At 41.0% G+C, this 17,805-nt stretch overlaps 1 long non-coding RNA gene across 1 annotated transcript in view; it reads right to left on the bottom strand.

Annotated features, from left to right (window-relative positions):
* Positions 1 to 12,573: 12,573 nt before the first annotated feature.
* LOC144044418 (uncharacterized) overlaps positions 12,574 to 17,805 on the bottom strand; it is a 79,972-nt gene continuing 74,740 nt past the window's right edge. Inside the window, exon 6 of the long non-coding RNA XR_013291264.1 lies at positions 12,574 to 12,982. This is a non-coding gene — a long non-coding RNA (uncharacterized LOC144044418). The remainder of the gene's footprint in view (positions 12,983 to 17,805) is intronic.

The following is a 17,805-nucleotide window of genomic DNA, read 5'->3' as shown; positions in this document are numbered from 1 at the left end:
GGGATGTCGCCAGTGCCAGCCGATTTAAGCATTTTGACTGATCTTTCAAGGTCCACAGAAAATTTTGTGTTTGGACTATGGAAACACACATACTACCAAATGAAAGATTGGACTCTCATCTTTCATCAGAAAAAAAAGTTTGTTTCTACCTTATTCCATTTTTCAGTAATCAACAATAGAAAATGGTTAGTTTCACCTCTGTTTTGAAACAAACGTCTTTTAACGTCTTTGGCACTCCTCCATAGGATTTTACTAAACGTTATTTAACGTTTTTGGCAGTCAAAGAGTTAAATTAGGGTATCAAACCAAGGTAGACCTTCAAACTGGTGTTGAGATTTAAAGTGGCAGTTAAGGTTCCAAAGAAGCAATTCAAGAAAAAAATGAGATTTAAAAATTCGAGTAGGGTTCAAGACAGGGTTATGATTCAAGTTAGGCTTTCAAGACAGAGGAAATATTTCAAAGTAGAGTTTCAAAGTTATGGACTGAATGTCGGCCTTTAACCAGTGAAAGTCGTGCTCAAGACAGCGTACAGATTTCAGGTGAAGGTTCTAAAATCGGAGGTTTAAAGAAGGCTTTCAAATCTGGATTAGAGTTTCAAAGTATGGTTACAATTCAGAGTAAGTGTATTAAATGAAGGTTTTAGGATGAGGTAAGCGTTTCAAACTGGTGTTATGATTTCAAGTTAAGGGTTTTGAGAGAAAATTGGGTATCAAGTAGGATCACGTCTCAAATTATGAGCGACAAACCAGATTTAGGGTTTCAATGCAAAGTTGGGGTTTCAAGAAAAAAAATTGGGTTTCAAAGTAGCTTTTCAAGGCTGAGTTCAAGTTTCAATTTCAGATCCTTTTTTTTAGTTATTCAAAGCTTTTTGGGGGGGCATTTTTTATCTTCAGTTAAAATATTTATAAAGCATATTCAGCTTAAAATGAAAACATATTTTGTTACATTTTGTACCTTTGAAAGTTCTTTTTAAATCTGCATCCATATTTTAAAATGTTTTTTATATTACATTTTTATTGAAATTAAAAACCATTCTGTGTGTTTACTTTATTTATTTTGACTTTAAAAAAAGTATAGTTGTGAAAAGTAAGTTTTCACCGACAGCATAATAACACCAGAATTATTTTCTTTCTGATGCTAAATTGCGAATATTGTAGTGGGTTTAAATCTTTATTTTTTTTTTTAAAGAACTGATCTTCTTTGACGGTATTTTGTGATGGCATCAGATCTTTTTTTTTTTTTCCCTCAACATGTTGTTTCTCGTCCCAATCTGCCGCAACGCAACTCGAGCCCCGCCGGCAAAATCAGTAGCAGAGTTTCAAGTATCTTTCTGGATCCGCTAAAACGTTCACGTTGAGACACGCGGAAATCAAACCGCAGCCGAGACGCGTTAGCGCGCCCGCCGCGTTAGCGCGCTCGCCGCGTTAGCGCGCTCGCCGCATTAGCGCGCTCGCCGCGTCAACGTCTTAACGCCCAGTTTGCAGGCTACCGATCACGGGATGAACCAGACGTTCCATCACACGTTGGCGACGCGTCCCGCTGAACTGAAATGAGATTTTCCGGCGAGGATTCTCGCGCTCGGGTGACGGATATCATTTATTTGTTTGCTGGCAGGTTGCTTATGATGAATGTCGTCACTTTGAAATGAAAACCTCGTATCTTCACTCTATGCTGATTTGGACATTTGAAGCTAATGAATGAGATTCTCCTGCATGGTTTGTTGAAAGCGCGGAGCCGAACAAGCGACGGAAATGGCTTCAAAACGCCACATTCAAAACTGTCTCTATTTTCTGTCAAAACTCTTCGATGATTTTGACTAAAGCCACTAATGAAGTTCCTAATTGGGGTTTGGAAGTTGATAGTTCAAAATTTGTTTGTTTCAAACAAAACGGGACAATCTTCTGTTCAATTTCGAGTACGGGTCTTTGAGACTTTTTTGTGTGTCCTGTTATGATGACAAAATGAGTGCCAGGGGCCATTTTTTCTATTTTTCCAGGGGTGCGATTTCTTCCAAAATGTCTGCTTCAAAACTAAATGGTTGACTAGTATAGATTCAAGAGACTTTTTTGTACGTCCTGCTAAGATAGACATGTCCACCCAATTTCATGTCCACTGGTCAAATGGGTGCCAGGGGGTCATTCCCCCCCCCCCAATTTTCTAGAGGTACGTTTTAGTCCGAAGCAAAAGAGTTGACTTCCTGCTCAATTTTTAGTGCAGGTATTTGAGTCCGTGTTTTTGTGTGTGTGCAAGTTTCTAGGGGTGCGATTTAGTCCAAAATGGCTGCTTCAAAACAAAATGGTTGACTTCCTGTTAAATTTCGAGTACGGGTTCCTTGAGACTTTTTTTGCGCGTTTTATTATGAAAGACATTTCCACCCAATTTCATGTCAATTGGTGAAATGGGTTTCTCCCTAATTTTCCAGGGGCGTGGTTTAGTCCAAAATGGCTGCTTCAAGACAAAATGGTTGACTTCCTGTTAAATTTCGAGTACGGGTTCCTTGAGACTTTTTTTGCACGTTGTGTTATGAAAGACATTTCCACCCAATTTCATGTCAATTGGTAAAATGGGTTTCCCCCTAATTTTCCAGGGGCGTGGTTTAGTCCAAAATGGCTGCTTTAAAACAAAATGGCAAATTTTCTGTTCAATTTTGAGTATAGACTTTTTTTGTACATCCTGCTATGATAGAAATGTCAACCCAATTTCATGTCAATTGGTAAAATGGGTACCAGGGACATTTTTTTTAAAAATTCTAATTCTCCATTGGTGTGATTTAGTCCAAAGCAAAATGGTTGACTTCCTGCTCAATTTCGAGTGCAGATACTTGAGTAAGCATTCCCGTAAATCCAGCGTCCGTCCTGACTTTCAGTATCAATGCTAAAGTGCGTCATTTCGTCATCTGTGATGACGTTTGACGGAGCGGCAGGTCAAAAGCGGAGTCTCGCGGCTCCCATTTTTACAGCCGGCATCGCTGAGTCATCCGGCGAATCAGTCATCCAGCATCCAGGAAAGTCTCTCAGCAAGCTTCTCCCTTCCCATCCCCCCCCGTCCCCCCTCCCCCCTCCATCCTAGCGACCGCCGCTACGCACCCTTTAGCGGAGAAGGAAGTGCTGATGTCACGCCACTACTGTTTCCCGTAACACGGCCGCGTCCATCTGAGTCTTTGCGAAATTTGACAGCAAAGAGAACCTTGGGAACGAAGGCCTGAGGATATTCCAAGTGGTTCGGTTCCGTTACCATATGGTAAATCCCAATCTGGGAATGCTTGAAATGCTGAATCTAAAACACATTTTTCATACCGTTCTGAGAGAAAAAACAACAGCAAAGTGTGAGACTCTTGAGGATGGATATTTTGGCAAAATGCTAATTGAACAGCTACCTCAACTATTTGAACCCAAGCTGCAATTCTGTCTACTGACTTCATCCATAAATGAAAGGCCCGAATTTGGTCATCAACAATACAGCAGCACTCGAAAGTAAGTGTTGTAAAAAGTGGGACTGTTCGGTTCCGTATATTCCGGGACCCGGTACGACAGAAACACATCAAATGCATCCTAAACCGGAACAGTCTAGTTAATATCAATTCGATTCAAATTTTTATTTCATTCTTCAAAAAAAAAAAAGAAATGAAAGGAGACAGGTAGAAGTGAAACATTTCTGCTCCTGATCAACACACACACACACACACAAAAAATAAATAATAAAATAAAAATAATCAACACAAAATAAATGACGGTAAGCAGTCAAGATGCTTTCAAGGTAACAATTAAACAAAAAAAAATTCAACGACATGACCTTGTGCTCTATATATTTTTCCAGTAATTGAGCATTTATACATTTTGAAAGAATATAAATAGACTGAGATGATTAAGTTTTATAATCCAGATTGTTCTACAAACGGACACCTTGAGTTGAAAACATCGTTCTTTTGCTTTTGTTCTGTGTTTCGGTTTGGAAAAAATATCTGTTAATATCCTCTTAACGCGTTCCCTACAATAATCACAAGGTGTTTTCCAATGATAACATATTGATATAAAATAGCAAAAAAAACGATAGATTGAATTTGTGCTCGCCAGTTAACTCGACAAAGAAGATTTGTGTTGCAACACGTGATAGCGCCGTGTGGCGACTTCATCCGTAAGCAAATAGCTGCAATTTCATCATCGCGATCGGAGCGGATATTTTGTGACCCTTTTAAAATGGAAATTCAGAACCGCAACAGCGTAAACTGTGGTTGGACCACAATAACTAAGGTTTCACTACTATATAGTGACGTTTTGACAATGAAAACAATACTAACGCAATAAAAACAATTGAGCCTAAATCAAAATATTTCAAATAAAAACATATACGATACTCGAGGAAATTTACGTAACAAGACCAAACTTCATGGTGTCGATTTTAAAATGAATGTTTTTAGGGCAGAAAAAAATGCATACAGCATTTCTGTCCAAAATACACACGTTCATTTGGATTCGATTTGTGACGGGAGGACGAATTGATGGTATCGTAAGCGCGACAACAGCGATCCACATCATTAGCTGAAATTGAGCACATCTTTTTAGATGAAAGCTCAAAAGTCAAATGAGTTGTTGTTCTCCAAGGAAGGCATTTAAGAGGCGAAGGTAAACGGCTGACGATGAGCTAAGTCGCTATTTGACTAGAAACGGCCAAATCACGCAGCGGAGTCCTGTAAAATGCGCCGCGCTGGAAATGAACAACGTACATCTTCTTTACACCTAAACGTGGCGTACGTATAGACGGCAGCCCGGCGCAATTATGTTTGCACACTTGAGCAATATAACCCCGGCGCGCTTATATGATGTAATGCGGCGCAATAAGTCCACTTTCCAATTAAAGGCCCAATTGGTCTCCAGGCGCTCGCATAAACTAATATGTTTGGAGACCGACGGCCCCTCTGAAAGCAGCACAACATCTCGAGCTGGAAGAAGAAAGAAAAAAGAAAAAAATCCACTTTTTTATCTTACGACGCTTGCACGCGGAGAGAGAATATTTCAGTCATACAACTCGAAATGAGACGTCTCACCGGGGCTAATAAGGTGATTAGTGAAGGCTAGCTTGGATGAGCTGTGGCTAGCGAGGGCTAGCGGTGACGTGCCAGGGAGAAATGCAAAAGGAGTACAAATAAATCATTTAGGGTAGAATAAAAGGATGTCATGTGAAATAAAGGATGGAAGAGCACAGCACAGAAACGTGTAAGAATGCCATATGGACAAAAATATGTCATTTGAGCAAAAATGTATGTGGACTAAGTAACAAAGTGGAATAAAAGAAGTAAAGTGGAATAGACAATGTGAATATGACAAAATACAGAATGACGCAACAAATGCAGAATTCAAGATGGAATGATTTAAAATTGTTTAATGTGGAGCAAATCATGTAAAGTGGAATAAGAGAGGTCATGTTGAAGAAGGACGTAAAATGGACAAAAAGTGGTACCCAGTGACACAAATGTGTATTGTGGAGTCGATGATGTAAAGTGGAAAAAAAGAGGTGAAGTGGAACAAAGTGTATAAAATGAACAAAATGAAGTTTCAAATGGAAAATTATACAAAATTAAAATTAAGTGGAATAAGGGATCCCATAGGAGTAAAAAAAACAAATGCACGGGTGCAACACAAGCAAAAATATAAGATATGGAAAGAAGGCCATAAGGTGGAATAAAAAGTGGAATAGAGGTAAACAAAATAGACAAAATATGGAATGGGGGCAACAAAAGCAGAATTAAAGATCTACTATGACACAATTACACACAAATGTGCAATGTGGAGTAAATAACATTAAGTGGAATAGAGCATTCAAGTGGAATAAAGGCGTTAATGGACAAAATGCGGTATGAAGTATCGAATGCAGAATATAAGATGTAATGTCGCACAATATACAAATGTGTATTGTGGAGAAAATTATGTAAAGTGGCAAAAAGTGATGAAGTGGAACAAAGTGTATAAAATGTAGAGTGAAGTTTCAAATGAAAAATGATACAAAATTATGCAAGTGGAATAAGGGATCCCAAAGGAGTCCAAAAAATACACGGGTGCAACACAAGCAAAAATATTAGATATGGAAAGAAGGCCATAAGGTGGAATAAAAAGTGGAATAGAGGTAAACAAAATAGACAAAATATGGAATGGGGGCAACAAATGCAGAATTAAAGATCTACTATCACACAATTACACACAAATGTGCAATGTGGAGTAAATAACATTAAGTGGAATAGGGCATTCAAGTGGAATAAAGGCGTAACGAAGTATCAAACACAGAACATAAGATGTAATGTCGCACAATATACAAATGTGTATTGTGGAGAAAATTATGTAAAGTGGCAAAAAGTGATGAAGTGGAACAAAGTGTATAAAATGAACAAAATGTAGAGTGAAGTTTCAAATGAAAAATTATACACAATTATGCACGTGGAATAGGGAATGCAAAAGGATTTCACAAAAAGGCAAAAGGGCGTAATGCAAGCAAAAATATGAGTTATGAAATCAGGCCATAAGGTGGAATAAAAGCTCTAATGTGTAATAAAGATGTGAATGCAAATGAAGCAATAATGTAGGATATAATATGGATACAAGAATGCAATGTGGACTAACTCGTATCTTTTGCAGTAAAGGATGATAAGTGGACTAAATGATGCTCTATGTACAAAATGATATCATATGTAATAAAGACTGCAATGTGGAATAAAAATCCAAAAGTGACATATTTGTCATTGTAAGGCTTCTCAAAACAAACAAAAATATGATGTCAATACTATTTTCTACTTGATGATGAGATCACAACATGTGGAATATTCCAGTTTTAAAAGATGATTCCACTTGACCGAGCGTGTGCAAAGCCAGCGCAGTCAGATGATGATTTTTGGGAATCCTGCACTTAAGTGACTCATCCTATGAAACTTTGATATGATTAACTCGTCCGCCATGATGTCATGGAGTTGCCCGCACAATTTACACACGCGCAGCTCTAGAAGAATCGTATTTTAGCGCACACGCCGAGGCCGAGGGGATGATGTCACACTCTAAATCCACCCCGGGCCAGACGAGTGTGAAAACGACAAAGCGGCTAAGTGGCTGTCAAACTGCAGCGGGGGGGCGCGTCGCCGCTACCGCACTCGCTAGAGTAACATCCCGTCGCCAGTGCATTATCAGACGCCGCCATCGCGACACACTCTCCGTGATAGCGTGTTTGCGATGTGGACGCCATCGCGAATGAATGACGTCTAATTGGCGAAATGAATGATGTGGATGAATGAAAGGAAAAAGGGGGATGTGGTCAAAGATTTGCCATCGTAAAATTGGAATGTGGAACAAAGGATGGAAAGGTCGTAGACATAACTAGTGCTGTTACTATTGAATAATTTTACAATCCATTAATGTTAGAATAAATGACAGAGGTTATCGCATATTTACTCTTATATAATTGCAAAGCATGGCCCGCGCTTTGCAGCTGGAAAACAGGAACTGTGGCCTTATCATAAGACAAGGACTGAAACATTTTGTTGTTGGAACGCCCTGTTAAAAAAAAATAAAAAAAGAGAGGGCTCGGGAGTGTGCCTCAGAGCGGGTCGGAGATTGTAACTGAGCACGTCTGTCCGTTCTCCTGGCGAGTAAAAAGAATATTAAGTCTCTTGTCTTCCTTCCTCTTCTATTGTTTATTAACTCTTTGACTGCCAAAAACGTTAAATACCGTTTAGTAAAATCCTAGGGAGGAGTGCCAAAGACGTTAAAAGACGTTTGTTTCAAAACAGAGGTGAAACTAACCATTTTCTATTGTTGATTACTGAAAAACGGAATAAGGTAGAAACAAACTTTTTTTTACTGATGAAAGATGAGAGTCCAATCTTTCATTTGGTAGTATGCGTGTTTCCATAGTCCAAACACATAATTTTCTGTGGACCTTGAAAGATCAGTCAAAAATGCTTAAATCAGCTGGCACCCACGGCATCCCTTTTCTGAAAACGTCTGGCAGTCAAAGAGTTAAATGGTCTAGGTTGACTGAACCTGACAATCTATCGACTAATCGTCCGTCCGTCTTCAATTCCGCTTATCCGGGGTCGGGTCGCGGGGGCAGCAGCTTTAGCAGGGGAGCCTAGACTTCCCTCTCCCCAGCCACTTCACCCAGCTCCTCCGACGGGATCCCAAGGCGTTCCCAGGCCAGCCGAGAGACATAGTCTCTCCAGCCTGTCCTGGGTCGACCCCGGGGCCTCCCGCCGGTAGCACATGCCCGGAACACCTCCCCAGGGAGGCGTCCAGGAGGCATCCGAACCAGATGCCCGAGCCACCTCAACTGGTTCCTCTCAACGTGGAGGAGTAGCGGCTCGACGCTGAGTCCCTCCCGGGTGCCCGAGCTTCTCACCCTATCTCTAAGGGAGAGCCCGGACACCCTGCGGAGGAAACTCATTTCGGCCGCTTGTATCCGGGATCTTGTTCTTTGGGTCACGACCCACAGCTGGTGACCGTAGGTGAGGGTAGGAACGTAGATCGACCGGTAAATCGAGAGCTTTGCCTTTCGGCTCAGCTCCTTCTTAACCACAACGGACCGAAACAGCGTCCGCATCACTGCAGATGCTGCACCAACTAATCGGATTCATTTTAATTTTGCATTCAAGTGTATTACAAAAGCATGTTCTCCCCTGATTAGCGTTTATCAACCAGTGATTGGTGCTTATTTTGTACTTCCTATTCGTATAGTGATTAAAAAACAGGGGGTTGATGGGTCGGTTCGGTCATTGTTTTTCAAAGTAAAAACAGATGTTTGCAAATGTCTTCTTTCATGAAGGACTACAGAAATCAGTCAACAATTACTGTTGATATGCTGTAATCAGAGGATTTGGACAATTATAAATTAAAAATGGCTCCAACTGATTATTAAAATAATTATCAAATTATTTGATAATCAATTACTTGTGGATTAATCGATTATGTTGACCGCTCTGGACAAAACACAAGGTGGAATATAAACTCAACAAAAATATCAACATAGCACTTTTGTTTTTGCTCCCATTTTTTATGAGATGAGCTAAAACTTTTTCCACATATGTGAGTGAGCACTTCTCCTTTGCCGAGATAATCCATCCCACCTCACAGGTGTGCCATACCAACATGCTGATTAGACACCATGATTAGTGCACAGGTGTGCCTTAGAATGCCCACAATAAAAGGCCACTCTAAGAAGGTGCAGTTTTTTCTTATTGGGGAGGTGGTTGGTCTGAGGACTCAGAAAACCAATCAGTACTAACTGGTTTTCTGAGTCCCCCAGACCCAGTAACACAAAACAAAACTGATGTATCTGGGGTTGGTGATTTGTAATTCTGTGGGTGAATGTTGGTGTCTGGTTGGTGTTGGATCTATTTTTCCGTCATCGTTCCTTCCTTTGATCCTTCCTCTGATCTCCTGACAACTTCATGACTCTGGCGGGACTCTTCAGTATCCTGTTAAGGGTCTTACATTTATAACTGGTTTCAGGTGAATTATAGAGCAGTGGTCTCCAACCGGTCGGCGGGCCACTTTGGACCGGGCCGCGGCAGGCCGCAAAGTTAAAGAAAGAATTAAAAAAAAATAATACTGTACTTCCGGTTAATTAATCAGCCGAGGCTTAAAAATATTTTATTTTGAGAGTGACCGGATTCTCTCTGTTACGACGGACTCGACGCATGTCAAGATGCTAATTATCTCAGTCGCGTAGCGCTGATGCTAATCGACAAGTTAGCAAAATGAGTAGAAAAAAACGGACACATTTGGAAAGTTTCTTTGCAACGGAGAAAAGGCCCAATGATGAGACAACAACAGGAGCCGATGACCGAGAAGAAAAAGAAAGCTGCATGTGTTTACAGCTACAGGTGATTCCCACGCATGATGAGCTCTGCGGCGAGCGGCTTTTAATTTAGCGTTATGGCGAGTGAGTTGCTCATGGACTTCAGATTTGTTCTGTGGTGCCTTGTTAAGTTGGCGCATTTAAAGGGATTACACCACAGTATTTTAAGCCCTTCCAGCTAACTATAAAAATATAACGATTCAATCTTACCTTTGGCACGATGGCGATGTCATTTTTAATGACATATGAGCTGTTTTGCTGGTTAGTTCAGTTAGGTTTAGTAGCACAAAAAGTTCTACTTGTTGTTTACACAAGTATCAGCCAGAGCCTTTTTGGCCAAGACGGTATTTGGACAGAATGTTTACTGATAAAGGCTACTTTTGTTACTATCCCACGGGGGTCTCAGAGAAAGTGGGCGTGCGTTTAGTCCGCAGAGGCGGTGCGGGGGCGGATCCGATCCTAATGACGTCCAAAAGTGTTGCTGACTTTCTCCGGTTGGGAGGGGCTGGTGCCTGGAGAGCCAAATGACATCGAATTTCTCATAGAGGAAAACAGCACTTCGGTGATGTTTTTGGTGAGTCATTAGCATTTTAACACGGCTCAAAGATACAAAAAGTGGATTTTTCACACTTTAAGGAGGGTGTCGCTAATATAGTTACCTAAAAATGTGGCTTCACCTTTATTATACCCCAGTTTTTGTGTTGTGCTCGTATCATTCACAAGCATGACCATAGTGACCTCAGCATTGTAAAGCGTTGCTCTTACCCTTGTTTATGGCGTTTGCGCTGCTAGTGCAGCTACATAAAAATACGTAGTGGATTTGCGTTTGTTGTTGTAGCCTTTTATTAATCAGCCGCCAAACAGCCAAGCCCCTCCTCCATGGAAAAAGAAAAATGTGTACTTGCGTGAATTGGTCCGTGGTGGGGAAAAAGGTTGGGGACCCCCGTTATAGAGCACAAACTCCCATGCACACTCACACTTGTCTTTGTATTATCGCGGGGACATCTCATCGAAAGACGGCATTTCCGAGCCCCGCCCCCTAATAGCAACCATCAAAAATGATTGCCGACACCCATTCCTTACCTTAAGCTCAACCGGAACCCAATTCATCTTTGAGTTCATCGTAAAAATGGCAGCAAAAACAAAAAGCTATGTGAACAGACAGGTGCGAAAAATGTACAAAATAATGTGGAATAAAGGATGTGTTTCATAAAAAAAAAAAACATATCATGAAATACAATGCAACAGTTTTTGTCTCACTTGAGTGGCCATTGTGCGGAATTCTTGAATCGAGCGAATCTTTGGTTGGTGTGCGGTCAGCTGCGGGCTTTGCACACGCCGTCTTGTGACTTTCCACACTCGTCCCATTCAACGAGGCACGCACGCACAAAGTCAGCTTTTATGGCCGCTTGCATCGCTACTTTTATCCCATGTTGTGTTCTCTCACTGCCCCGACCAAATGTTGCCCCCCCCCACCAGAGCGGAAGAAGTGAAAAGAGGAGGGCAGGAAGTGGAATGTTTTGGCCCTTGGTGGAAAGAAATGTCTTCGCTTTGTCAATGTTCTGATTGTCGGAGCTCACAACAGAGCTGCAGGGACGATGGCGGGATTTGCGGGGGTGGCGGTTCGCATTCTGAGGGTTTTTTTTTGTTTTGGGGAGGGGGGGGGGCATCTGAAGCTCTTTCTTTATCTCTTCTTGTCCCGTCAAGTCAACCAGCATAAAGTCAAGAATGTTTTCATTCAGCGGCACCAAGAAACTCCTGGCTTGTCTCGCAGACTGCACAGGAAGGGGGGGGGGGGGGGAGTTTCATGAGGCAAGACACAAGAATGTGGAATAAAGTCTGACATCAACTGTGGAATAAAGGAGGACATGTGCAACCTATGTGAACCAACAACATGGAGAAAAGTACTGATGTGTAATAAAGGATGCAAAGTGAAATAAAATATGTCATGCAGACAAATTTGTCGAATGTGGAATAAATGATGCAATGGATCCAGAGGGTGCGATGAGCACAAGTAGGCAAAGGTTTTCATAAAGGACGTCATGTGGAGGAAAGTGTGGACAAAAATGTATCATGTGGCTATAGAACGCAAAAAAAGACAAAAGCTGTAATATCGAATAAAGGATAATAAATGAAAGAAAAGGAGTGTGGATAAAAGAATTTGAGTTGTAATCAAGGCTGTAATGTGGAATAAAGCATGCGAAGCACAGTACAAAAATGGATGTAATGTGGAATATGTGATGCCACGTAAAGCATGCAAAAGGACTTATATGGAATAAAGGATGTAATGTGCACTAAAGTCTGCAATGTGGAATAAAGCATGAAATGCACAGTGGCCAAAATGATGTGATGTGGAATAAACAAGGCAATGTACAAGATATCAATGGATGCAATGTGGAATAAAACTGTACTGGAGAGTCAATGATGTCATGTGAAATAAAGGATGTCGTGTGGAATAAAGGATGCAAAGCATAACACACAAAAGGATGTCATGTGGAATAAAAGATGTAACGTGGAATAAAAGATGCAATGCGTAACATATGAAAGGATGTGATTCGGAATAAAGGATGTAACGCGTAACACAGTATGTGGTGTGGGATGGCGGTCGTCCCGCATCGTGCACAATAGATTGGAACGCAGAATAAAATATCCATTGTGGAAGAAAAGTAAGTCATGTACAGTTAACAAATATTCTGCAATATGGAATAGATGTTCAAAAAAAGTTTATTACGTGGAATAATGGAAGCTAAAAAAGAATAACATGTGGAATAGACCATTTAGAAAAGCGCTTTCATATGGAAAAGAGTCCCGTAATGCCTCGCCAATGTTTGGACCTTGAGTGTGCCGTGACGCGGCGCCTTAGTGTTTGAAAGGCATCTGCAGAGTCTCGGTTCGACTCCCTCGCTTGCGTGCTTTGTGAAAGGACGCACTGCGCTGGAGGTTTTGTGCTCCCAACAAACAACTTTTGATTCCTCGTTTTCTGTCCGGTGATGTGTCGCCGCTGCTGGATGCTGTTTTGAGTTGGGGTTGATGTTGGGGTGGGCGGGTTTGCGGTCAGTCGTGGTGTGAGGAAAGTCAAGTGTAGGAAAAGGCGGAGCTTCTCACAAGAAGCCTCGCTGTGTCGTCTTGCGAGAATGCTGCCTCTCAACTGCATCACACACACACACACACAACAATGTGTGTGTTTGTGTGAGTGTTTGAAACACAAGAAGATTAAATGGAGGCTTTGTAGTGTGCGTGTGTGTGTGTGTGTGACGATCATCTGAAGTCTTTTGCGATTGCCCAATTCGGAATGACAGCATTTTGAGGGAAAAGGTCGCCTCAAATGGAATAAGCATGCGTAAGGACGTAATGTGGAATAAAGGATGCAAAGAGAAATGAATGTTGCAAGGTGGAATAAGGATATCTAATAAGCAATGCAATGTAGGGAGAAAAAGATAAAAAATACATAATACATAGAACATTTATTTGAGAAGAAAAAGAAGAGAATTGATGTGATGTTAAATAAAAGTTGTCATAGAGAATAAATTATAAAATGTCTGATAAGTGATTTAAGGTTGTTTAAATGTAAGGTGAAATAATCTTAATAAGTGATGAAATGTTGAATATAATATGCAACCTGAAATAAATGATTGGATATGGACAAAAGGATGGAATATGGAATAATATGTGTAATGTCGAATCAAGTATGTAATGTGGAATAAAAGATAGAAATTTGAATAAACAATGTTATGTGGACCATATGAACATGTGTAATGTAGAATAAAGGATGTAATAGTGAATAACGTGTGCAATGTAGAATAAAGCATGCAATGTGTAATAAAGGAAAGAAAGTGGAATAAATTATGTTATACGGGGGGATTCAAAGATATGCTATGTGGAATAAACTGCATCATGTATAGTAAAAGACAGAAAGTGGAATAAACAACCCTAAACCTATAATGAACAAATAATGTAATATGGAATAATATATGTAATGTGAAATAAAGAATTTAATGTGGATTAACGTACAGAAAGTGGAATAAATAATGTAATATGAACAAAACGATGGAATATGGAATAATACAGTATATGCAATGTAGAATAGAGGATATAATGTGGAAAAAATGATCTTTTGTGGGGTAAAAAGACAGTTGCAAAAAATAGTGAGAAATGCAATGTGGAATAGAGGACGTATTGTGGAATGATATTTGTAATATGGAATAAAAAATATGTATATATATTCAAATGATATAATGTTTGCTACATTTTTGAAGTTTCAGGATCTTTTTTCATGAAACATTCCTCAACCTCTCCAAAGTCCTTCTGTTGTCCCTGACAAATGACCCCATAACTACATTTAGACAGCAGCGTGGCCGAGTCTCCAAAAGTTTTTTGTCCTGAAATAAAGTGGTTGAGTTGGCCCAGCGGAGATTCTGATTAAGCTGCTGTTGTTGATGACATCATCCTCGAGGCCTTCAAAATTCCCAAAGACCCCCCGAGAGCCTCACTTCCTGTTAGCTGCCGCCGGCCCTCCCGATTGGAAGCTTTCTACGCACTCAGCAGGAACTGTGTGATGATGGGCGCATAATGTCGGGGTGCTACGTGGCCCCCCCCTCCCATTCAATACCCCCCCCCCACACACACACCCCCATGCCAATTCTGAATGACTTCACCAGAGCAATGGAGGCATTGTGTCGGGAATGGGGCCGGATATGTGGCCTCTACTGTCAGCTCATGCACCAGCCACAGGCTTGTCCGCTCGTGTGTGTGCGTGTGTGTCCGTGCGTCTCACATGTTGTTTTGTCCCTGAAACATTCCCAAACGGGCTGCTTGATCCATTAACTGTGAAGGAGAAGACCACTTCAAACCCAAATGTCTTTTGGATTTTTTTTTTTCCCAAGAAATGCCATCAATAACGATCAAATGTTGTTTACTAGGGATAGACCGATCGGTTGGCCCGATTATTGGCGCCAATATTCAGCATTTTGACAAATATTGGCATGTCTATTGACTAAGACTCCAATATTTTATGAACCCTTGTTCAATAAACATATTGTCAAGATGGGTGTGAGTGGTCGCAAGATGGTGGACCTAAATGCGGGAAACACAGCAGGGAGACAGGAATGAAGCGTATACTGGTCGCCATGCCTGGACTGGACGAGACTAGGCTGGTCGCCATGACTGGAGTGGGTGACTAGGCAGAACGGGGTGGCGAGGACCACAGTGACCTGAACAACTTGACTGTGACGAGGATGACTTGACTGAGACTATCGAGAAGTACAATGGAAAAAAGCCCTCTGGCTATATTGTGCTTTTATCCTCGGTGGTACCAGACTGAGTGATTGGAAGTTTGATTGTGTTCTCTGTCATCACCAAATAAAAATCAATCGGCAAATGTGGACGACTTGACTGAGACGAGGACGACTTGACAGTGACGAGGACGTCTTGACTGTGACGAGGACGTCTTGACTGTGACGAGGACGACTTGACTGTGACGTGAACGACTTGACTGTGATGTGGACCACTTGACTGAGACGAGGACCACTTGACTGAGACGAGGATGACTTGACTGTGACCAGGATGACTTGATTGAGACATGGACAACTTGACCGCTGACGAGGACGACTTGACTGAGACGTGGATGACTTAACTGAGATGAGGACGACTTGACAGTGACGTGAACGACTTGACTGTGATGAAGACGACTTGACTGTGACCAGGATGACTTGATTGAGACATGGACAACTTGACCGCTGACGAGGACGACTTGACTGAGACGTGGATGACTTAACTGAGACGAGGACAACCTGACAGTGACGTGAATGACTTGACTGAGACATGGATGACTTAACTGAGATGAGGACGACTTGACAGTGACGTGAACGACTTGACTGTGATGAGGACGACTTGACTGTGACGAGGATGACTTGACTGAGATGTGCACAACTTGACTGAGAGGACGACGACTTAACTGTGACAAGGACCACTTGACTGAGCTGTGGACGACTTAACTGAGACGAGGGCGACTTGACAGTGACGTGAACGACTTGACTGGTGAGGATGACGTGACTGAGTCGAAGATGAGGACGACTTGACAGTGACGTGAACGTCTTGACTTTGGCGTGGACGACTTGACTGTGATGAAGACGACTTAACTGAGGGCTTAGCTTTGACGCGACAAGAAATATGGACTCCCGCACACGTCGACAATGCTCCCACACCGACTGGACAAACACGACAGACTAAATACACTAACACTGAGACACATCTGGGGAAACACAAGTGGCTGAGGGCAATGATTGGTCACACACTGGGAAGGGAAGAAACACACAGAGCTGGAGTTTGTATTTCTTTTTTTTATGCCAATATTTTCCCTTTAAGTGAAACTGAATATCGGCTCCAAATATCGGTTAACCCTAATAATTGGTATTGGTCTCGGCCCTGAAAAAAACATATCGGTCTATCTCTATTATTTACAGCCAAAAATGGCAGATTTCTTGATCCTTTTACAGCAAAGCTTGACTTTTTTTGTGGGTCTATTCATGATGAACATTTCTATATTTCACGTTGCTAAGTAAAATTGGTTTTGGGAGCTGAATTTTCCAATACGTGTTAATGACTGTAGATTCAATCGTGACTTTCAAACTTTGCCGACATGCTTTGAACAATGGCATTGCATTGCTTTTGGAGGCCTTTTTGTATGCGTCTCCTCATGATAGATACGTCCAACCAAATTTCAATGTTGCTATGTGAAACCATGCCAATTTTGACAGCCAAACATGTTTTTTTTTTTATACCATAATAAACACATCTGCATCTGAGTGTCCTAGCATACCAAATCTCTCCAACAGGCGAGGAAGCAATTCCACCGCTTGCTCGGGCTGTAAAAATCGAACGGTCAACAATAGGATGGAGTAAAAGTAGGCAATTGTTTGCGCTGGGCTTCACGGGCAGATTTCCTCGGGGAAAGGAAGCCGGCGTGCCGATGAAGGCGCGAGCGCTCGCTTGCGTCCAGATGGCCAGCAAAGACAAACGACAACACAATCTTCTCGCTAAGCTCCACAAACAGCGCGTAATGCTGCGGCGCTGGCGGCGCCGTGGAAATGGGAGCCACATCAATTCTCGTTAGCCAGCTCCACATTGCATGTTTCAAGGAAAATATGATTCTTATTTGATATTTTTAGCACTCACTGGACACCTCATTGGATACCCCTGGACAGTCCACTGAGACCAAGTACTATATATAGCGTTAGCTACACCACTAAACGCTAAGAAACAATTGTGAAAATAAGGTTACATATTTTCCCCTCATAACATTATTTTCGTTCTCACATTTTTTTTTTAGTATTCTGATTCATTTTTAATGTTTTTGAAAAATTTGAATTTTTAATATTTGTGAAGCTGAACCAGCATATTAACTCATTCACTGCCATCGACGGCTATAGACGTCCAAAATTCATTTGAACTATTTCTATTAGTTACACATTTTTTTTCCCCATTTTTGTTAACAAGAGTATGAAAGCCTAGAATTTTTTTGTACATTTAGAACAGATATAAAAAAAATTGTGATTAATCGTGAGTTAACTAGTGAAGTCATGCGATTAATTACGATTACAAATTTTAATCACCTGATGCCCCTCATTTAATTTTTAATAATCTTTCTATTTTTATTTTTTTTTATAATCTTTTTTTTAAGAAAAGATTATTAAAATTAGGGGCGTCAGGCCATTACAATTTTTAATCGTAATTAATCGCATGACTCACGATTAATCACAAATTGTATGTCTGTTCTAAATGTACAAAAAAATTCTAGGCTTTCATTCTCTTGTTAACAAAAATGGGAGAAAAAAAAAGTGTAACTAATAGAAATAGTTCAAATTAGTTTTTGACGTCTGTAGCCGTCAATGGCAGTGAATGAGTTAAATAACTTTATTCTTATATAACTTTTTCACCATTAGTTTATTTTTTTTAATTTCATTTCATTTGTTT

The sequence above is a fragment of the Vanacampus margaritifer genome, chromosome 2 (genome assembly GCF_051991255.1).
Source record: "Vanacampus margaritifer isolate UIUO_Vmar chromosome 2, RoL_Vmar_1.0, whole genome shotgun sequence".
NCBI lineage: Eukaryota > Metazoa > Chordata > Actinopteri > Syngnathiformes > Syngnathidae > Vanacampus > Vanacampus margaritifer.
This window is presented reverse-complemented; position numbering and strand designations above follow the sequence as displayed.